The following is a 21,677-nucleotide window of genomic DNA, read 5'->3' on the forward strand; positions in this document are numbered from 1 at the left end:
ATGCGCCGCCAGTCATCAACGGATGATACGGTGGCCGCCAAGTGGATTTGTTCTTGAGCCTGACTTCAAATCCCCGGTGTGGGGTGAGATCATTAACGCGGCATCATTAGATGGATTTTCCTCACTATACTGAGGGTGTCAGGCTCGTTAAACGGTTCACTTCGCCTGTCAGATACAGTCTTGTTTTTCTCCTGTTATTTAGACAAATAAGATTACCCACATTTTGAACGTGTGAGACGATGTTTGAGCACTGGTCATAGTATGAATAGCGGTGCTTCTCGCGCTAGACCATAGAACGTTAGATGGCGTTCGACTGTCGTCTCTAATGTTAGACGCTGTTCGCCTGCTCATCATAATTAAGTACAATGCGTAGAAGAGGTTAAACGATTTTAGTCTTGGGTGGTGTTAAACAGTATTTCTAATTTATTAGACTGAGAATTTTCGGTATTAGATGCTTTTTGTTTTCAACGGAAATCATAGAAATAGATGTCGATCGATGAATTACATATACCTAAGACACGTTGCTCTTTTGTCTAAGTTTTACGATGCTTTTTTTTTCCAATGTTATGTGATGAGTAGGTTTTGGTTAGATATTACTAAGGTAGCTCTTAGGGTACTGACATCAGATGCACAACATGCTTTGGTGTGTATGTTGAATAAGTTATAAAAGGGATAAGAAAATCCTTGGGATATCGCCGATTCCCCTCCCCCTTTTCAAAGGCGTTAAGGTGGATGGGTGGGTGGGGTATTTGCCCTGGGTCCGGCGCTGGCTCTCGGCGACGCTCCTGTTAGCAATTACTCATCATCTTCCATATTGGAACTCTCTCTCTGCTCCCTCCGAGGGTTATTATACAAGGCTCACACCGATCATAATACTGGGTACAAACACCTTTCATCATACTGGTCTTCGGCACTTTTTATTCATCATACTGGGCTCAGACACCCTTCATCATACTTGGCTCAGACAACCTTCATTTAATTAGCTCAAACACCATTCATCGTAGAGCTCAGACACTCTTCATTGTACTGGGACTCAGACACCCTTCATTATCAAAAGTCTCAAACTCCTTTCATCATTCTGTGTACTCAGCACTTTTTCATGATACTTAATAGCACTTTATCATAGCATTTAATAGCCTTGCTTTGATTATGCTTGATATGTTGGACTATACGTTGGTAGTGCTTTTAAAACAGGCAGGTCATCAGTTCTAGGAAAGATATCAAAACGACGAGTTCAATAGACTGGCGTGTATGGGAAGAAACAAACATCACGTCTACCGCGGGTGTGTGAAGCCTAGTATGCGATGGCGCTTCTTATGATCTGCCACGAAGGAAAGTAGCAATCTCTTCGTATATACCTCAGACCCTATACATTACGCAGAAGACACGCATTTCAACACCAAAAATAATGCTTATCCGCGCTCATACAATCTAGTCTTCCGCGTTCACGTAGATTGTGGCAACTTTGGAATGTGCTAACATTATTACTGAAAACATGTGAGCAATTATATGACATTCTATCTCGCGGATCAAGGTACATAGCTATAATGAAATGCTGTCTCGTTTCATGGGGGAAATGACCTTCATATAATACAAAAGTTACGCCAGGACTACGAATACAGATTTGCAAAAGGTCTCGTCATAAGAATATGGCATCTGAGATCATGGAAAGAAAATTAAAGCTGTTCCCATAATATATGAACGGTCCTGATAAAGAGTGAGACAGAAATACGTAATTAGATAGTGGCACCAAACAGGTGTCAGGCATTCGTAAGACGTGTTGATGCTCAAAATATGTGGTTTCGTACATAAAGCCAAGACATAATCTTTATTTGTGAATGTTGGCATCAATCTTACATTTCCTCATAACCCTGTATCTCCTTCCTGCCTCTCAACCATAACAAACTTTGATATAACCAAAGATTTCATGTATAACATTATTATTATTTTTATTATTATTATTATTATTATTATTATTATTATTATTATCATTATTGCTATTAGTATTATAATTATTGACAGTACTAATAGCAGTTATTATTAGTAGTATCATCAGTAATAGTAATTATTAGTATTGTTATTATTATCATTATTGTTATTATCATTATTATTACTGACGATCTTGAACGTGCTTGTACCAAAAAGAGTGTCCCAGAAGGAAGTAATCACTCACTAACAATGTTGCGTATTTCCTCTGCCGTTATCTTGGTTTCCTGTTGGAGTCTGGGTTAGTAGGCTGTCACCATGAACTCTCCGTGGCAGATAAACACTATTCTTTTTTTTGGATATCATAGGAATCTATTACTTGGTGAACCATACCGTCAGGTGACAGTGTTGTTTGCCCGCTTTTGGCTCATCTGATGTCTTTACCAGAAGACAAGATGAATCATCGCAGTACGAAACACCGTTTCATGCCATCCAGTGACAGAACTCAGGCCACTGGTCGTCTAAAACGTCACAACATTTGTTCCTCTTTGATGAACATGTTCTTCAAGATAGCCATGAGCTGATGAACCTTTTTGAGGAGTATATGGATGTAAACAAGACTTGGAGCTGAGTAACTTAACATTGACTTATTTCTGAACATGAACTGATAGATAGTTTGATAATGCGGATGGCGACCGACGTTCTATTAGTTTAACGGATGATTGTTTTCGCAACGGCTTTCCTTCCCTTGGGCGACTAAACTTGTCTGTCTTTTTGACTGTAAGCATCTCTTACTGTGTCTTATTACCCCTAAAGAGCCTCCTCAACGTCAGTTGCTGGTGTAGATTTTTAGACTTTTATGTTTCCATGAAACTTCATGCATACTATTTCTTTACTAAGAGAGCACTTGGAATATATATATATATATATATATATATATATATATATATATATATATATATATATATATATATATATATGTATATATATATATATATATATATATATATATATATATATATATATATAAACTATTCTATGCAATGAAAGCTATTCAACAAACTTTAGGATTAAACTTGGTATCTACCGTGCTCACTTTTCGTTGATGTGCTAGGCACTCCATTTGCGTCAGTTTAATATAAATTGAACTGCCACTCAGTGTCCTATGACTGCAACAGCATTTAGTGTAACCTCATATATTATTAGATCTTCGGAACCATGATTTGAAGTGTTCTGAAAGCTTATCATAAACAAAGTGAAGTTAGGTTTTAAGTTACCTTTTCAGTTTAGCTCTCAAAGGAAGAGCCGAAAGAAATTCAGTATTGAACTAAAGATCCAGTCATGAGCTCAAGAACCTCTTAGTTGGGAGTGGCTTAACCCCGGCCAGGCACGAAACGGCCAGATTTGATAAGATGACCGGACTTGCGTCTATTTTTCATAAGCTAGCGGCCTTGCTTCTTGCTTGGTGTACACCGACATTCCTTTGTCAGTTTAGTAGAGGAGAAGCATTCTTACCCGACTGACTTCATGGCTATTATCCGCCAACGCCTTCAACTTTCTCCAGAAGTGTCTTGAAATGGGATATATGATTTAGGCTATGCAGGCTATGCAGTATCTTTTGTTTCGATTGAGAGTAGACTTAGGTCAAGTACATAAGCAAGCATCACTCAGATGATCAGACACATGCTACCACATAGCCGTAGTCTCAAGTGATTGATTGGGTTACTTTCTGTATAGGTATGCAGGGTTGTGCGGTAGGTGGAAGTGGACCACGGGGGCTGCGGCATACTTCCTCTGGATGGCGCGCTGACTCGGTGGCGGCCGGCGGTTCTTGGGGCCACAACCTGCTCAGCCCCAGCACGAGGAGCACACCTCGCTCCTCCATTCGCCCCCAACCTCGCCAGAACGTTCCCCGCACACACTCGCCGCGTTGGACGCCTTGCATGAGCTAAGGTGGTATTTGGGGCTCAGTGAAGGAGTGGCTGTCACTGCAGTTGGAGATCTCGAAGTGTATGGTGGTGGTGGTGAGGGAAGGTGGGTGGTGGTGTGAGGAGGCTGATGGTGGTAGTGGTGTTGGGGGAGTGGTGGTGGTGGTGGTGGTAGTGGGGGTCGAGGGTGGGTTGGGGGCAGGTTGCAAGGCAGGTGTACAGGACCCAGTGGGACGCTGGCCACAGTCACCACCCACGCGCGGACCAGCTCAGTCGTAGCCTAGCCTCCGCCCTGTTTGCCTCGCAAACTACCTCAAGCTTCTCACCATCCAGCCCCATGGCTGTCATTTTTACAGTCTGGAGTACTCCTTGTCCAGCGTGCCCAGCGACGTTCAGAAGTGTTGTGGCGGGGAGGTGTGGTGAAGGAATGATGGTATGAACGCATGGTGTGTCTGACAGGTTCCACACGCCCGCCACCGCCACTCACATCTCCAGGTCAGTTGCTGGTACCCACCGCAGGTCAGCATGTCCATATCTTCGTGTAGTTTCCACGACTTAGTACTATGAGGTGCATGTCTATAAATTCATATCAGCTCCGAAATATTGTCCAGGAAGAGACCATGAACTATTTGCTTTAAAAGTGCGATGTTGCGTCTGTGCTAATAATTTTACAAAAATAAACATTTTGAGATTTTTTTTGTTAATGATTTGCATGAGTACTGCTAGATTTCTTCAAGTGGTCGAAGAGTTCGATACGAACGCTGCATTCGAAACCCACAGTATCACAAAGACCTTGAAGATCTTTTTATCCGCGTATTGTGTGGTGTTCGATCTGTGGTTCTGGTCATCTTGGTGCGGACTCTTGAGATGGGGGGGGGAGAGGGGCGTTGAAGGGGGGGGTTTGGGGGGAGGGGGGCTGTGCGCGGGTTGTTGAACTGTTGGCTTCTGGTATGCTTTTTTTTTTTTTTTTTGGCGCTACTGAGGCTGACGAACCTGCAGGCATGATACCTTAACTTCAGTACCAAAGTGTGTGTGATCGTACTGACATTGCGGCACGGAAAACCACACACACTTTTTGATTCGGTGTCTTTCCATCTCGTCTTTTCTTGGACTTGGGGTCAGAAGAGGCGCATCAGTCACACCAGCGACTTCAAGCGTCATTGGCTCATTACCGTAGAAGATAGCGTAGCTCTTTCTTGACATCAGAAGAACAACAAGACAGTGGAATCAGGGTACTTGGAATTCCAAAGCGTATCTAGATGAGATGCAGCTGATCAAGGGTAATTATGATGCAGGGTAATTATGATACAGTCTAGATGTTTAGAGTAAGAGTATAGAATACAGGTACTTGAAGCAAGCACTGAGTGGTTGTATAGATTACTTGGCTTTGAAAGACAGTTTAGATTACTTGGCTTTGAAAGACAGTTTAGAATACTTGGCCTTGAAAGACAGTTTATTTTACTTGGCTTTAAAAGACAGTTTAGATTACTTGGCTTTGAAAGACAGTTGCCCAGACGTACATTGTTCGAAGAAAATTTGATACGAGAAAAATAAAATTATTCTGTATGTTGATGGAATAACTCGTTAGCCTTCGAATTGGAGGGTCGGACAGCAGGTAGCTGGGTAGCCAAATATGGAAACCTTAGTCATAAGTGAGGACGACTGCACGTCTGCTTCACCTTATTCCGCCGATGTAATACCCGCATCTCATTCGCGCTCCATGACATAAACGTGCCCATCCTATATACTTTATGTAGAAAACCTTGCGATTTTATACATTTTCATTCATTCGTATTTAAGCCAAGATCCTAACCTTGTTTGTATGATCTCATCCGTCGTTGGATGTCATTTCAACCAGTTTCCTAGTTCGAGCCATTCATTGGAAAAGTCTTTAGTTCAGAGATAATTACAAGTTTGAGCCTGTGCAACTTAAGGAACGGCTGTTGACTAGACTTCATAAGATGTAGCGGTGAAAAGCCTAGCGGTCGTGGAGTTGCCCCGGGAATTCACGCTACGAACCAGCAAGTACAAGCTGTTGGTAGATGAATGTTCCGTAATGTAATGTTAAGTAGCCAAACGCTTGATTACTTTGATTTCACCTGAAGTTATAGACACACATCTTCAGTAAAGAGGCTTGAACGAAAGTTCCATTGACTGATAAACAAATCATATCCCGGAATATCTTTAACTGGCTGTAGTATTATTAGCGTATGAACGTTTCGGATTTTATTAAGCTTTTCGTCTAATTTTCTTCGTATTAGTGACTGAAGAGGTAGAAATTCTTAACTTACTGACCTCTGTTGTTGTTGTTGTTCAGAGGTCAATGTGTATTTCTGATCATCGATGACATTAGCTTGTACATGAATATGATAACGGTATAGAAAACATAACTCAGGGGATTATTATTCATTCTCTAAACAACTGTTGTTTGTTTAGAAAACATTATAGATGTCAGATAGTACTTGATTTGTTTAGATTTTGTATGAAAACCTAAACTGGAGAAAACAGCATTAACGATACCTTGCCTCTTTGGAATATTGCGTTTACCCTATAAAGACCAGCTAGGGTTATAGGTAAGTTGAATTATGTTGGTTAATTATAAGGGTTATGGAAAGACTTTCACCTATTATGTGAATAGTTTCCCCCCCTTGTACAATTTACCTTCGTAATTGCAAAGCGTAACAGAAACTTATTTTCCCAACTGTCCATGCCCGTGAGTGTTTGCAGGGAAATTTAGCTGTCTTCCAGGGCAGGGTGTCCATTCCTCCTATATGCTGTGGGTGTCGCTGGAAGAGAACTGACGTAACCTATTACCGCTTCGCGGGACCAGTCAGCGCTATCCCGGCAGGAACCAAGGGGTCGCGCTGGGCGTTTCGTCGTTCAGGTCATGTACATGCAGTATAGGAACTTCGTATCATTCTTTTGTTTGCGATGTTCCATGGGGTAAGGGGCCCCTCGGGAGTATTATCTTATGCATTTCAGAACTTCGTGGTTACATCACGAGCCATTATTCATGACGTTTAATCAATATTTCGTTTATTTGTGTGCACTTCCTACGAGGAACGCTAGTTCAGCATTTTATTTGTATTTTACTCTTTTTGAAACTCTAATCTTGGCTTCACATTTGTTAGATCAGATTTCATTCTTAAAACTTTCGTGCGACGTGTGTGCACTTTGCATGGGGAAGCTTTGTATAGGATCTGTTCCAACAGGTTCATCTTTCGACCACTTCATTCCAGTGTTACTTACATTCTAGGTCCATCAATTTTATCCGAGGTGACCCTGGCCTACCTCGAGCTACCCTGATTGAGCTGTCATGTTAATGAAGGACGAAACTATAAGCAGCCGGGTGTGGGCAGATGTTCCTTACGTAAATATTATTCTCTGTCGTCAAATGATTATCGGTCCTGGTTTATCAAGGCGCCTGAATTTGAGTCTCGATCCAGCGGATCATATTATACCCTAACCGTTAAACTTTGCCTCTGGTTCTGGTCAGTAAAGGAGTATCAGGTATGAGCTGAGCCAGGGGATATCTTCATGCACCCAGGATACCCATCTATGGAGCTCCCGCACTGCTCAGGAAGTCGGGCGAGACCACGGGTCAAAAAAGGGTGGTGTATATACTTATTATTTACTTCCTGCCTCAGGAAGCCCTTTTACCCGTCGTATAAGGCTGCTGCAGCACTCAGGAAGCTGGCTGCATCTATTGGTTGGGCCACAGGTTATAAAGTATTATGTGATTATATATATATATATATATATATATATATATATATATATATATATATATGTGTGTGTGTGTGTGTGTGTGTGTGTGTTTGTGTGTGTAATCAATCCTAATATGAACACCGCTGCCTGTGTTGAGTTCTTTCCTTTAAAGATGATTGTATCTTTTAAGGCGTTTTCCATCCTTAGACAAGTTTTCTTTTGTGTAATGTTCGGCGTAGCTTTCGCCTTGAGTGCAGCTAGTAATTGCAGGAAATAATTAGGCCATACTTAAGATTCAGAAACATGATTTAGTTTTATAATGTAGTGACTTAATTCAAGGCCTCCGTGTACTTAGTAATCTGCAAGTAGGAAAATATTATCCTGGTGTCTTGCAATGTACAAGCAGGAAATATTCAGATTCCTCATATATGGTGGTTTTTACTGGTGACCAGTCGACTTGTTTAGGCCTTTTTCACATCCTTAAGCTGCCACGAACCGGAATCTGGGCTCTCGGGTCAGGACTATTCTGTTTTGCGTGTCCAGGATCAAGACGTTCAAAGTAAGTCTGTTTAACATCCGCGTAGATTAAGAGAAATTTTTGAAAAACGCGTATAGAATGAGAACAGGAAGGGAAAGTAGAGGGTGACAATGTGCGTGTCAGTGCGTCCCAGAGTTCCACCACATGGTACAATGAACCTAGGTGAAAATAACGCCAGACAGCAACTCGTTTCCTTTGTTTCTTACGGGACGATCATGCTGCTTTGTTAGCAGGAGGATGCACGTAGCCCAGAACTGCAAACCGTGAACCCAGACCCCGGCCAAGAAAGGAGAAATCTGTTTTTTGATGGGAGTTCATCCCACTGTGGTGTAGTTTTGTTGTTCTTAACTTTTTCATGCAAGTTCTAATGTGGACATAATTCTCTCAGATACTACCAATATCTAAACAGGTTTTGTCCAATGACAAAAATACCTTGATGTGGAATTTGTATTTTCAGGGACAAGATTTCGTAAAGATAACATTTGATGTGATCATAAGGAAGAGCGGTTTGTTATTTAGATTTGAAATGCCAGGGGTCAGTTAGGCATACATGAAGATATAACCACCAAACAGAAAATTTTGGAATACCCTCTCCAGGTGGTCTGTGTAATCTTTAGTAAATAAACGAGTCGTGTACATACGAGGTGCTTGGCGTGGGCGTGAGGTCTCATCCAACATCTCGTATCACATTACCTTTGTACCATCTCCCCCCCCCCCCTCCCCCAAGGTATTCATTTCCTCAGCGTCCAGAAGAATGGTTTGATGTTGCACAAAATTATTTCTTTCTTTTTTTTTCGTGATACTAACTCGTTTCTAACATAGTTGTCTCGGGCAGATCATTAGGTTACGGGGAATGTTTGGCTGTCGGTCAGCTGAATAACTTTGCAGACCCTTTGTTGACCAGGAAAACAGAAACGACGAGGAAAAAAAAAAAGGAAAAAAAAGGCCCTCCCCCAAGACAGGTTTTGTTATATAAATGGCTTCAGGTCTTCATCTTGCAGCAGATGGCATGGAAACCCTCTGACAGTTTTCTCTTGTCATCAGTATTGTTTATATCCGTCTTGTATGTACACTCTATGTGATATTGTTTTCAAGTTCGTACGTTAATGGTTACCTCGTACGTGATGTTAGAAATACATATAAAAAAATCTAAACTCACGTGATTATATATATATATATATATATATATATATATATATATATATATATATATATATATATATATATACTTGTTCGTTCGGTCTTCTGGGCCTGGCTAACTGGCTGAGTCCAAGAGAAATCCGGCAGGGGTTGGGGGCTGGGATTTGGGTTAGGAGGTCGGTAATGGCACACTTCCACCGCTACAACCTAACCCCCCCCCCCCCCCTCCCTTCCTTTCTTCTCTCTTTCTCGGTCAAGTGCTACTTCCCTCAACTTCCATCTGTCAACTTCTGCTTTGCTGCCGTTTGTATTACATATTATTATTCATTCATCCTCTGCTTTTGGCGATAGTTATGTGTATCCTTGTGTGTAAACACTTTGATGTAACTGAGTATTGATATAGTTTGCTTTTATGCTTTGTCGCTCAGGTATGCTATTAACGGGAATTTTATAGAAGATAGTCTTTTGTGTTCGTGATTCTTTTGTTTTCCTTTCCTTGTGTAATCATTTTATTGTATCTATAGCTGCCTCTTCTCTTTTGTCTTTTAATGCTGATTACATCCATTTTTGGTTTTGTAGCGGTAGTTGGACTTTGACTTCTTGTGATACAGAAGTTTTTCTTTTGATGTAATGTTGATGTTCTTTCTGTTCTAACAAGTGTTGTTTACTGTATACATTTTGTACGTCTAGATATCTTATGTTCATAATTTGGTTATTCTGTTAGACTATTTTAACGGTTTATTTCAGTTGTAATTTCGGCTCTGTTTATCACCAGCTCATTCTATTTTTCACATTTATTACCATCTACATGATAATCTACATTTTATTCACCAGAACTTTAATCCAACGTGAATCTTTACATCATCGTCATTCCAACCAATCGTGAATTTCCAGTGAACACGTCATTACTTAATCAACCAGTCATGAGCTTTTCCACCAACGTCATCATTCAACCACTTCATCATGAGCCTTGTCTATTCGCACCGTGTCGTCATCAACGTCATCAATTGATGACACCAGGCTTTACGTATCCAACCACTTTTCATACCTAAAAACCTCACGTCACCTCTGTTCAACCAGTGTAAACCTCCCAATCACAGTATCCACTTATCCATCCATTTCAATGCCTCTCCATGAACTAACTCCCTCATCGATGTATTCAGCTTATGAACCTATATATAGCCATGACGACCTCTCATGTCTTGTGTCCACCGCTTTGCCCATAACGGCTACCCCTCCCATGACTCCATCCTCCCAGCTGGCTCCTGACCACAGTTGATCACCAAGAACTGGTACCGACCTGTAGGATTCATCCATGGTGTCATCCACCGAATGATAAACATGAAGTTTGCACTGCTTATCGTCTTTCATGTCATGCTGTTGACGTTTTTCATAGAAGGTGAGGTTGTAATGTGAAAATGGCTGATGTTGAGTTTGTTTCTGAGAATATATGGTGTGTCTTGACGCACAAGGCAGTTTAGTTCCGTGTGATATGAGGATCCTGTGTGCTGTTAGCGTGTGGAGGAGGAGGAGGAGGAGGAGGAGCGAGATCCGCCGTCCATTGTTGTGGATGGTAGGAACGCCGCCCTCAACTCCCCGTGCTTCACGAAACCAGTTTCCGGGTCAGTAACGCGGAAGTGCCTAACCCCCCCACACCCACTCACACACACACACCCCTCCACCTGAGAATCCGCCGTGGTGTTGACGGAAACATGGCTTAAGCGGTCTGGCGTCAGTCTGTGCTGACCTCGACGCAGGGCCGGCCAAAGATCGCCCGTTATCGGGGGGGTGAACCTCGCACGTCCTATTTCCCCTCGATTTCGGCAGCAGGGAGCCATGTTTCCACCTCCCGCGAGGCACGGGTTGCAGCGTCGGCGTCGTCGTCGTCGTCCTGCCACACCCTCCCCCGGTGATTCCTACCTGAAGAGAGAGAGAGAGAGAGAGAGAGAGAGAGAGAGAGAGAGAGAGAGAGAGAGAGAGAGAGAGAGAGAGAGAGAAAGAGAGAGGCGCATCTCAGTCGGGGATAGGTAGATGCGACCATATTTTCTCTCTTGGTTATGCAGGCGATATGGAGCAGCGAGGAGAGGTAGGAGGAGAGAGGTATGTGGGTCGCCGGCACGGATACAGAGCTGCCCTGCAACTTTCTAGCCAACTTTCTTGCGCGGTATGTGAGATCAGGGATGCGATGGCGCAGTCATCCTGCGTTAAAACTGACTCAGCGTTTGTATGCTTTTGTGTATGATGGCCATACGCTGGAGAGCCAAGTGTCGAGGGTAGTGACCGATGCAAGATGGGGGCGGGGAGGAGGGAGCCTCAGAAAGCTCGGTAGGTGGGGAAGGAGCGAGGTAGGGTGAAGGTGGGGAGGGAGTGGGGGTGGGGCGTAGAAGTGGGTCGCCCACTGGTCGGGGCCTCCACCTGACGTCGCCACCGTGTGCAGTCAGTCGGTCGCGAGCTGTGGTCGTGGACACACACACAAGCACACACTCCAGCTGCTCTACCCACTGTGGGTCGCCAGTGCTGACTCAACCGAGGCCTTCAACGCTGACACCGCATGTTTGAACCTCAGTGTTCGTTTAAGCCTTGTGGAAACATAAAGGACTCAGAAACCACCTCTTATGGACACGTGGCTGATGGAACCAAACGGTATTTTACAGTGGGGACTCCGCTACCACTTTTGATAGAAGCAAAGACGCGTTGTGAAATCATCCAGTGACTTGAGGTAAACTCTGTGGTACCCGGACCCGCGGGAGACCTCAATCCTACCCAAGCTAGTCATCCAGCCTATCTCACCGTAAGTCCGTGCCACAGCTCACATCCCCTTGGTAACTAAATTTGGCGGACCGAAACTGATGCCAAACATCATTTATTTTTCAGCTTTTAGAGAAGTTACAGTTAAGTGTGTGACTTTGCTCTTGTTGTGAAACACGATAGAAGGGTTCAAGGTCTTAGTACATTTGATTTTCAAGGAAGACTTGTATTCATAAGTGGTTAAGTGTACATGTGTGTGTGGTATGGTGTGAATATATTTGTGGTTAGCTGCTGCTTCCAGGGCTCCAGCGTGTGGATGCACTGATGGCTAACTGATATGCTGATGCAGTGTTGGTTAACTGACTTGTTGATGCAGTGTTGGTTAATGGACTTGTTGAAGCAATGTTGGTTAACTGACTTGTTGATCCAGTGTTGGTTAATGGACTTGCTGATGCCGTGTTAGTTAATGGACTTGCTGATGCCGTGTTGGTTAATGGACTTGTTGATGCCGTGTTGGTTAACCGACTTGTTGATGCCGTGTTGGTTAATGGACTTGTTGATGCCGTGTTGGTTAACCGACTTGTTGAAACAGTGTTGATAATAGACTTTTTGATCCACTGTTAGTTAAGTGACATGATATGGTGTTGGTTGATTGACTTGTTGAAGCGATGTGTTGTTAATTGAGACGTTGCAGTTTCTATTAACCGGCGTGTTAGTTCTGGTTAACTAACTTGCTGATGCAGTGTTGGTTAACTGAATTTTTTTTTTGATACAGTATTTGGTAACACACGTATTGATAGTGCCGGTTCGGTTGCAATACTTGCTAACTCACCTGGTGATTATAGTGGGGATCATGACAAAGCAAACACTTGCGTTATTTTAAATACACTGGTTGTAGTCTGTACATGTTTGGCGAGGTTAGAGGTGCTGGTTTCCTCATTCGCCTGATGCATCAACAATTTTACCAGGGACGCTAGTGTAACTTGTTTGCCCGTTTCTCCAATCCAGAGGTCATGGTTCATCTTCTGTTGCTTGAGGGTCACTCTGTTGTACTTTTCAGAGCACTTCATATCGTTGGAAATTTCAGTTCTCTGACATTCTGGATGATTTTGATGAATTCCTGTCCCATAGTAACCGACTGGATTTTACATTGTTTACCCTCAAGGAAGCGCTGGTGTTGACAAGGTGTCTGCCGCCCGTTCATGTTCTCGTCCACGTACTGTGACGATTGTTTACATTCCCATACATCTACGTTCGATACGTTATACCCCCAGCAACTTTTTTTTTTATTTATTATACTTTGTCGCTGTCTCCCGCGTTTGCGAGGTAGCGCAAGGAAACAGACGAAAGAAATGCCCCCCCCCCCCCAGCAACTTAATGGTAGAAATTTCCCTGCCACAAAAAGATGCATTAGGCAGTTGCACACAGCCATGGCAAGATATGGCATCATCAAGAGGATATTTCTGTTGTAATTTTTTTTTCCATTTAAGACCATGCGTGGATTAATCTTATTTTCTTATGGTGATGATTTAAGTTCAGGGTTATAATTAGTAAATATTGTGAGGTAAGAGAAAAACAGGTTGTGGGCAAGTCATGGAGGCGATGTAATGTCGCTTGTATTACAAGATGTTTTGTCAGTACTGCATCCAACTATTGACGGTATTCGTCAACACACGATGATTTTCGTGGGGGGAGTGAGGAATCCACATGAATGACACGTTAGGAATGATGGCTTTGAGGTGGAGTAAGTGTGGATGATGCGCTGAGGTGGAGTAAATGTGGATGATGCATTGAGGTGGAGTGAATGTGGATGATGCATTGAGGTTGAGTAAATGTGGATGATGCATTGAGGTGGAGTACATGTGGATGATGCATTGAGGTGGAGTGAATGTGGATGATGCATTGAGGTGGAGTAAATGTGGATGATGCATTGAGGTAGGGGGATAATGCGTGGATGAACGGAATGGACTTAAGCAATGGGTGAGTATAATGAGGTAATAGACTTAGGGACAAGGGTAGTGGGGTTGAATGGACAGATGTAGGCGAGGCGTGGAGACGGGTGGTAAAAGTATGAATGGCTTTAGTTCAGAACAGTGATGATAGTGACACGCTGGTAAGAGAAGTGAGGTGGGAGAGAAGAGTGAAGTGATTGTTGACGAGATGTGTGAGGTGAATTGCAAGATGAGGATGAGGACAGTTGAGGCGGGAGTGGCGACCTTGTGGGCTTAGGCGGAAAGTTGGAGTCGTCACACTCAACCTACAGCTGGTAATTAAAACTCTCGGGCATGACGATACAGCCTTTGGATATACGAGGGCGCAGCCTTTTCACACCTGACCCTTGAAGTTCACGTCAAAGGTCAGGCCACTGTACTAGTCTCCAATCATCTGCATACTGACATTTCTTTGTATGTGAAGAATGTAGGTTACACATGGACGTGTTAGCCGAGTGTGTTGCATCATTAATTAATGTCACCTGGGCAGTTATTGTAATAGACCGCACTGTGAATATCAATAGTTAGATCCCAGAACTGTCATGTGTACTATAATATATATATATATTCCTATGAGTCCACGTGGAAAATGAAACACGATAAGTTCCCAAGTGCACTTTCTTGTAATATATAAATTTATATACTGTTTGTCTTGAATATAATCATTATTGACCATTATGTTTATAGGAATTAATGTCTTTTTACCTGTTCAGACGAACTCTGTCTTCTCACAGTCGATTTGTTCCACAGTGGCCATGATGACGCTGTCGGTGTGTGGTACCGCCGGAGCAGACGGCTTCATGTGATACGAGAAACCAGAAGCCTAGGCCTTCCACCAACTGGGATGGCGAGAAAAAAACGCATCAAGCCTGACTTTGGTATCTTGGAATTGAGTTTCTGTTGTTGACTAGTTTGTTGCAGCTGAAAAAAAAATGTAAATAAGTACCATCAGAGGTAAGACTGGGCTCGGGTTTGGGTCACGTCGGCGGTACGTCACGGTCAGCTGATCCCGAGATCCGCGCAACTCGACGCCAGCTTTAGCGCCATTTTGGAGGCTCCATTGTTTACGTCGGCCTTGTCTGGCAGCTTACAGGTCCTTTGTTTTTTATGGTGGTGTTTTCCTCTTAGCTAGTTGAAACGTTAACTTTTACGTTGATGGGTAGTATGAAACTTTAATTTCAACTATGCTCTGGGTGATTAATAGTTTACGAACAGGGAAAAAAGTTTGATTGTATCTGTCTTATTAGCATGAAAGCTACAGAATGCTAAGATCACGTCAGAATCTTATGTTTGAGTCAGCGTTTTAATCTCAAGGCTAAGAGAAGTTAGTAGCCAATGTTGCCCTGGACATCTTGGTTTTCAGAGATACCTCAGCTGGAAACATCATCTAATCGCATACATCGAGGTAATTTTATGCCATCAGTTATCAGTTTTAAATGATACTCATTATTGATAAGAATATTTCAATTTGATTAGATTTTTTTTCGGAGGATTATGTATAGACGGGACATCCGATGAGGATAATGGCGGCGGCGAGGCTAGGTGGCCGCCGCCGCCAGCTCAGCACTCACAATACTGCTAAAAAAGTAGCCCCATGATCCTAGAGCGCCAGTTTTTGTGGTCATATTCAAGGAGCGTGGCTTACTAGAGGCCTTTAGCTAGGCTACACACCCTCTCGGTTGTCTTCATTGTTAATTCTGAAATTTAACTAATGTATGTGAGTTGCAGGTGTGTGTGTGAGTGTGTGTCGCTGGCCGGGGTGTGGGTCTTAGTGGAAACAGTGGGAGCGTGCGGTGGAGGGCCCTACTGGCCTGCTAAGTCCCAAGCCTCGGCCAGCCACCGCGGCCACCACACCCTCCTAGACTGACGCTGGTGTGGCCCTGATGCTTCTACCTACCCACCGGCCTCAGCCCCACTCCCTCCTGCTGTTCAATACTGCTCCTTCTCTGTCTTCTGAATGCTCTCCCTTCCAAGCACTTGCCTTCCAAAGATAATACTTTGCAAAACTCTCCGGACGATCTGTCGAACACCGCTAGAACTATTTACAGCAGACCAGCTTAGAAAAGCTAGAGAGGACATCCACTAAGTACTTGTAAAGTTTACTTACTTTATATTAACTCTCAGGCTCAACTGTGCTTTAACGATATAAATCTTAAGGTAAAGTTTGTTGTAAATTAGAATTTATATATATATATATATATATATATATATATATATATATATATATATATATATATATAGTACCTGACCACTTTTTGGCCCATGATATTTTTTTTATGGAAACTAATGTTCACCAGACACATGTGCTATGACTCAATCATAGGTGTTCATATGAAATTTGTCTCAACATAATACCAGACTTTACTACTGTACTTTTGTATGTTGTACAGACGTACGACCTACCTTCAGTCACAAGTCTTCCCGCGAGACCAACTTCCGTCTGCCATGACTGCTGTTTGCTATGGCTTGCAGCTGAATTACTGGTAACGTGTGTGACAGCTGTAAGGTGTGCTGGCAGCGTTGCAGGAAACGACGCTACCCATGACCCCAGGCCAAGGTTATCAAACACAACTTGAGCGTTTAACCCACTTGTGACGACACTCGCCTTAACCTTATTTTCCTTTCATTACTGTGCATGTTGCTGATGTTTACCGTGACATATATATACACTCTTCCTTCTGCAAACTCTGATTCATTTCCTGGTTACCACCTGTTTCTTCGCTTGTCTAGAATATTTTTTTTATTTGTAGTTTTGTTTGAATTATAGGCTTTATAGCAACAAAAAGGTTATGCATAATTTGATCAGCATATTATTTATATATGTAAATTAACAAATGCATGCAGAAAAGGTAGAAGTCTTCACTATTTTGTTTATTGTTAGTTTGAAAGTTGCATTGGTGTATGTGTATTGTGTCTGAAGTAGTTATTTAGATATGACATTAACAAGGATGAAAGACTCAGACTTTTCTGATGTGCCAGTTGGCTGTGGACGTTGAACTTTGACATTAAGGAGAGCGCGACTCCTTCAGACCGTGACCTCCAGAACAACACTTCCTCCTACAGGCTGGATGGCCGTGTGTACTTCCAACACAATGCTTGGGGAAAATTCACGTTGTGCTTGTGAGTATTTCTGTTACTGTAACAGATACAGATCTCATTTGACATTGCAGGAAAAAAAATGTTTAGTAGTAGAAATTGTAATTATTTATTGTGATATCTAGTCATGTGCTCAAAATGGAATATCTAGTTTCTCAGTCATTTAAAATGTATAGGCCACTGAATTTGAATACTCTAGAACGTTTACCTTGAGAGAGAAATTTCCATTTTGAGTTCCAGACATCATTTGTGTAAGTTAGGCTCGTGTTGGAACGTACAGTAATACTGTTTCAGTACCCTTGACCTTCATAATATCTCTGTTATAAGTACTCATATTACAGGCATCATGAAACTCTGTGTAAATGGTTTGTCATGACAACGTGGAACAGACACTTAGGGTAAACTGTGGACATAAGTGCATGCAAACTACATTGACAAAACCACGTGCGTCCACTTGTGGACCACAATAGAAAAATGATGCGTAGTGTAATGACGGATTTGTACAATGCGGAAAGGGTGTTTTACATACACTCGTTTTGTTTTTGTTTTTCCTGTTGACTGCTACACATTCCCATGACAGTTCCCTAGACTTGCTTTTGTTACTACACATGGCACACGTTGTTCTTATAGTTATTTTACTCCCCGATATATTTACCACCTACCCTGATGACAGTCGCTGCACCTGATCATACCTGTCACCTGTTGTGACGGTTGTGTTATTTTGGTACACTAGCTGCGTACCTCCTCGTTACTCAAGTATGGTGCAGCGTCATTACCACCGGTGACCCAGTTATGGTACGGTATCATTACCGCTGATGACCCAGTTATGGTATGGTCATTACCACCGGTCACCCAGTTACGGTGCAGTATCAGTCCTACTGGTACGGTGGATATGTTACCGGTGACCCAATTGGTCCTTACGACAGTTGCTGTACGTTCCGCAAACACAAGAGGGGGCGACACAGACCGTCTGTTGCGAGTAATGACAACCCACACCGGAAACTGACCACCTGCCGGGGTAACACACACATATACGTACATACACGCGCCCGCCCGCGCGTGCACACACACACACACACACACACACACGAGTATAGAACTCCCTCTGTACTACACACATACACGAATGTAGAACTCCTTCTCTGTACTACACACCCACACACACACATACACGAGTATAGAACTCCCTCTCTCTACTACACACATACACGAGTGTGGAACTCCCTCTCTGTACTACACACCCACACACACACACAACCGAAGAGACAAACGCCCACACATCAGAGGACTGACCACCCCTGTGGTAGTGCTTGGAACAACAAGCTAATGACATCTCCCTGTGGGAGTACAGTACTGGACGACAGCTATTATCTGCAAGTACATTGACAGCTCTTCCGACAAAGATCTGTCCTACCACCACCCCACCCTGTGACCTGTGAACGCTGTTGCAAACTTGGGGTTTCTAAGCGGCATCCCCTGCACCATTAGACTGCAATGCCCTTGGAAATCCCAAATATGCACGGCCTAGCGACAAGGACGTGAACTGTAGTGCCTGACTGACATTGCTTTTGGACGTGTTGCGTACATGTCCCCCGACTGGTCTTCGACCCCGTATCTCCACAGCAGGAGGGAGAAACCCAAGTATACCAGGTTAGTGAACTTGATTAATGTGTTCAACGCACGTGGTAATGGCTTATAGAATGATGCCTATATATTACTTCCATTTTCCTAAGCTTTGTTTTTCCCCCAGTGGCTTAGAACCGTTCTCTTATTATTCTTTATTATGTAACTAGTTCATATATGATTATGTCTTTGGATGTGTCTGGACGCATATATCGTGGTGAATTTCTTTTACATTCACTTTCCTCTGTAGAACGTTCGCAAGGAACTCGCTCTCGATATTTGTTTTAAATATTTGACGTTAATGAAAGTGTTAACAATTTCTTTTCTAATATGCTCAGTTATTAGATCTTCAACACTTATGGCTTTTAAAAGGGTCTACTTTAGTTACATGTGGAAATGCATGGTTTATTAATGGTCTTTCTGTTGTATAGACCTATTTTTATTCTGTTTCTCCTGTCTGGTATTTCGCGGTGATTAGTTTTCTAATTCTCGGGTTTTCCATTGGTTTCTTAAGTAATTTATGTTGTTCGCGGAGGGAATTTTATTTTCTGACAGGAAACTGAACGTAACAAACCTGGTGGACGGAGGAGAAAATTATACCTTGACTACAAGGAGAATACTTGGAGATCAGGGAGGAGAAGAGGCAGACGATATGGAGATCAAAAAGAAGACCTGGAAAGGGAGATTATGACCTGAAGAACAAAGGGGAAGAGGGAGGATATGACCTGAAGGACGGAATAGACGACCTGGAGAAGTGAGAGATGACCTGACGAACAGAGGAGGCGACCTGGAGAAGTGAGAGGAGATGACCTGACGAACAGAGGAGGCGACCTGACGAAGAGAGGAGGCGACCTGGAGAAGTGGGAGGAGATGACCTGACGAACAGAGGAGACGACCTGGAGAAGCGGGAGGAGATGACCTGACGAACAGAGGAGGCGACCTGGAGAAGGAGATGATCAGAACAAGAGACAACCAGGACGCGACCAGGAGAACAATGAGGAGACGACCTGAAGAACAAAAATGATGGGACGACCTGAAGAACGGGAAGGAGACAACTTGGAGAACATCGTGCCGAACAGTGTGAACAAAGCCTGATATGATGATAACACAAACAAAAAAGTGAGGCGATCTTTAGAACAGATAGAAAACTAATACTCAAAACACAATGAGCTGAGAACAAAGAGAATATGTGAGCTGAGAACATTGAGAATATTTGAGCTGAGAACATTGAGAATGTTTGACAATTTTTTAAGAAGACATCGAGAGAACAAGAACAGGAAGATGATGTGCCGGAGGAAAGCGCGTTGGTCAGATGAGAAAAGGTTGCATCGAGTTAGGTTCAAGAAATTCATATTCTGAAAAGCTTCTACATTAAGGTTCAGCGTTATTACTGATGTTAAACGAAATATATAAGTTTTAAACGTGAAAATAAATGTAATTACAAGTGAAAACAGAGGTACGGTGATTATATATATGAAAAAAAAAAAGATTGGTTGCAGAACGAAACTGTATTACAACGGAAACACAAGTGGTATGACAAGTAACTGTGTCTCATTATCCTTGCCATACCTAACCTGTTTCCGTTGTAATGTAGGATGTATAAGCATGTGATTCACAGGATAGGATTCAAATTTAAATCCATCTAGAGGAAAATATGGGAACGACATGGGTGTTGTACAATCCACGTACGAACTTCAAATATGAAAGTTACCAACCACTTCATGCGCCAAAGATTTGCTCATGTGAAGAGATCATTTTTTTTTTTTCATAATTGCCTCGTCTGAAGAAAGCAAGACCCATTAAATCCAAATTGATAGACTTTTGTTGTCGTCAGGGTAAACTGCTTTCGTCATATAATTACATTTAGCATAATGCAAGGTTTGATTATTTTTCCTTGGAAGGCATCAATGCCACGTCGAAGAAGGAAATTTGTGTGAATTTCTTTTATCTGTAATGATAATGTCATGATTATAAGTACAAACGCCAAAATGACATAATATTTATGAATAAGCTCATTCTAGAAGGCAGAATCCTTTAATACATGGTACATAAAAAACTTGCCCGGCACCACAGGACTGCAGCAAACAACCCTTGTGCACATAATGTCCGGGACGTGGAGATGATTTCTACGATAGTGTCCTTTATTATATATATTACCTGTATATATGCTAATGGACTAAATAAACTACTAGCTATGTACTTATCTTAAAGCAGCAACTGTAAAATAAAATGACTGTATAGTATGTTTTATCATTTATTGTATGAGGAAGTTGATATATGTTATGGGATTTTTTTTGAAAGATGTAATTTAGATATTAGTAGTTCATGTATTGCACTGTGTCACATACTGTTATCAAAAGTATATATTTTTCAGTATTGTAATAAATATTGGATGGACTTGATTTATTACTTTCCTATTTTTGGATGAATCTCGACGAGTCATATATATATATATATATATATATATATATATATATATATATATATATACCATCTTATGGTTAACTTGACCAGGAGGTGCAACTTGTCATTAAAAATTTGCCGTTGGGGCCTTACATCCTTCCCCTGAAACCGTATCATTACCGGTTGCAACGTAGAACATAGAAAACAAAGAAAAATCATTTTTACGGAACTGCTACAAATGACTCTGTGATGAAAGCGTTAGGATTTATTGTGCTCAGAAGAAAAAAAAGTGTTAAAGCGTTTAAAGCGTCGAACAAGGGGCGGCCTTTGTTCACCTAACAGCGTAGCATGAAGGGTTTGATTGGTTGAACGACAATACGGAGCTTGGCTGTATAGAACTGTGTGAGACAGAAGTACAGCTTGTCTGAAAGTGGTTTGAAGTCAGTAAGCTTGACAGCTTACCGACGGTACGCCCTTGCTCATAACAACTGTAAAACCTTCATCATCAAAATTTCTACTACAGACTTTTCAGTAACCCCCTCCCCCCCCCCCCAAAAAAAAAGTCAAAACTACCAA

General features: G+C 42.3%; 1 long non-coding RNA gene across 3 annotated transcripts; it reads left to right on the forward strand.

Moving 5' to 3' along the window:
- Window positions 1-3,516: 3,516 nt before the first annotated feature.
- Window positions 3,517-21,095, forward strand: LOC139760862 (uncharacterized). 3 transcript variants are annotated; one of them, XR_011715421.1, is made up of 3 exons: window positions 11,635-12,031; window positions 14,730-14,857; window positions 16,370-21,095. It is a non-coding gene; the product is annotated as an uncharacterized lncRNA (long non-coding RNA). The 3 variants fall into 3 exon arrangements; XR_011715420.1 differs by lacking the exon at window positions 11,635-12,031 and adding an exon at window positions 3,517-4,349 and having other exon boundaries at window positions 14,730-21,095; XR_011715419.1 differs by having other exon boundaries at window positions 14,730-21,095.
- The last annotated feature ends 582 nt before the right edge of the window (window positions 21,096-21,677 follow it).

This window comes from Panulirus ornatus, chromosome 38, assembly GCF_036320965.1.
Source record: "Panulirus ornatus isolate Po-2019 chromosome 38, ASM3632096v1, whole genome shotgun sequence".
Lineage (NCBI taxonomy): Eukaryota > Metazoa > Arthropoda > Malacostraca > Decapoda > Palinuridae > Panulirus > Panulirus ornatus.